This window comes from Procambarus clarkii, chromosome 25 (assembly GCF_040958095.1).
Source record: "Procambarus clarkii isolate CNS0578487 chromosome 25, FALCON_Pclarkii_2.0, whole genome shotgun sequence".
Lineage (NCBI taxonomy): Eukaryota > Metazoa > Arthropoda > Malacostraca > Decapoda > Cambaridae > Procambarus > Procambarus clarkii.
Genome location: NC_091174.1, coordinates 30173438 through 30175937, shown reverse-complemented (window position 1 = coordinate 30175937; position 2500 = coordinate 30173438).

Here is a 2500-nt window from a genome sequence, read left to right as displayed (position 1 = left end):
ATGAAACTGTAATAAAACTTCAATAGGCCTATTCGAACCATACAGTATATATTTATATCCACCTTTACTCCTACGTATTTACAACCCCTAAGAATTAAAGAAAAACCACAGAAGGCTGTTATTCAGTTGCATATATTCATCCACTTATACACTTCAATCACGTCACCTATATGAAATTGCAGAAGTCCTATTAACAGCCCCTAATTATACCCATTCATCTACTTGAACACTTCAAACATGTCGCTCTTCGCCTAACTCCAGAATGGCTAATTTGCTCCAATTATTTTTAGTATCTAGTTAAATTATTTAAATTGTAAGAAATATTTTTGGTGTCAATATCCATCCAAATATTGTCTATTTCTAACAAATAATTTAAGTGTTTAAACAAAGATCTCCTATTGAACATAAGAATGAATAAAACTGCAGAAAACCTATTAACAGTTCCAATTCATATCCACCTTAATCTCTTACTCTAATCAAAGCAGATAACATTCTTTGGACTGAGAAGTTCATTGCTAGTTTGACATTAAAATCTCCAAGAGAACGGTCATGACTCAATGCCGCGTTGAGACCTCCAAGCTAACGGAGAACATGTATATTTTATAATTATATAGTTCTCAATAATAGTTACAACGCTTCCTCTAACTCTGCCTTAGGTGAGGTCATCATTCCCACTTATTGCTTTAGGAGATGTCCATTATCCACACGCTGCATAAACCCTATTATCACCAAATATATTGTCATTAATTCATACAAATTATTTAATCTTATAATTATATTTATCAATTCATCATAAATTCATAAATTTTATTAATTCATCTTTATGCAGAGCAAACTATATACTCTTTAATTTTTTAAAAACAAACAGTACATAACATGTGTTACACCGCCTGCCACTGCGACCTGAACACTCATTAGCACCAAGGTGTCCAACCTCACAGTGGCGTGGCGTCAGCGGCGTAATGTCGGAGGCGTGATTACTTGCATCATCTTGTGTTTTATTAATAATATCTTGCAATAGGACTGCCAAATATTATATTCTAACTACTCATTAACCCAACTTAACCTAACCTAACCTAAAGAGTATATGGAACACGCAGGCTCAATTTATTTAGTTTTTATTTATATTTGCAAGAGTTCTTACATTGCTGTAAAGCCACTAGTCCGCATAACGTTTCAGGCAGGTTCTTAATCTTAATTTTTCCTGTTATATGACCCACCATACGACCCGGAATACGACAAACTCTTAGGAAAATGTTGATCTGGGTATAAACCAAACTGACCTTACCCTAGCCTGCCTGGATCTTTGCTCAACATTGAAACTGAAGTGTTACGAGTGCTGTTATAAAACATCAACTCAGCCGCCCTGGCGCTAACTTCTCATACAAGTGTAGCAACTATATTAACAAGTAATAGACTTGCTCCATATTCTCATTGGCTTAAAGTGCAGATAATGAGATTGGTTATATAGAATTAACAGACTTATCTCTGTGTTCTACATCTATAGAAGTTAAACACTAATTCTTGATTCACTATGTGGGGAAAATAGCTTGTGAGATTTATATTTATTTATATAGTAATTTATATTTTACGTTAATTTATATTTTTCGATAGGACTCTATGATGTTTAAAGTGGACTATATGATTTAAAAATTATCACACATCGCTTTCCTACACATTATGGGGGGTTCATGGTTTATATATATAGTCCATCAATCGAAATTATCGATTGGTAGACATTCACTACAATATTAATGGTAGGTGTTAAATTACAATTACAAGGTATCATTTAATACTGGAGAGGCCTTATCTGAATAATTGTTTTATCCTAAACAACCAGATATGAACATGGAACACGCTAGTCGATACACTTTGTCGGTGAGGCTGGCCTCAACTCATGTACTGGAGTACTATCTTGAGATATCGTGAGATGATTTCGGGACTTTAGTGTTCTCGCGGCCCGGTCCTCGACCAGGCCTCCACCCCCAGGAAGCAGCCCGTGACAGCTGGCTAACACCCAGGTACCTATTTAACTGCTAGGTAACAGAGGCATAGGGTGAAAGAAACTCTGCCCATTGTTTCTCGTCGGCGCCCGAGATCGACCCGGGACCACAGGATCACAAGTCCAGCGTGCTGTCCACTCGGCCGACCGGCTCTCATACTAGGTAACTAATTTTAATTCTTCTTCCTCTTGAATTACACCTGTCAAAGGGCACTTATAACAATAGCAGTAATCCTAAATATGACAGCTATATCAGAGGAAATATTATAATAATTTATTAGATGAATTTCAAGGAATATTTACCTTTTTGTGTCTCGCCTTCGTATCGTAACCGGTTTACCCTCATAAACATAACCTTACTGATCAAGAATGAATGATAATAAATGGGTTTCGGAATTAGGACACTTGCCTTGATAGTAGACGATGTTGGTGTTAATAACAGGATTAATATTACATCCCATAACACTGTTGTCCAAGGGAGAATTATAGGAGCTAGAT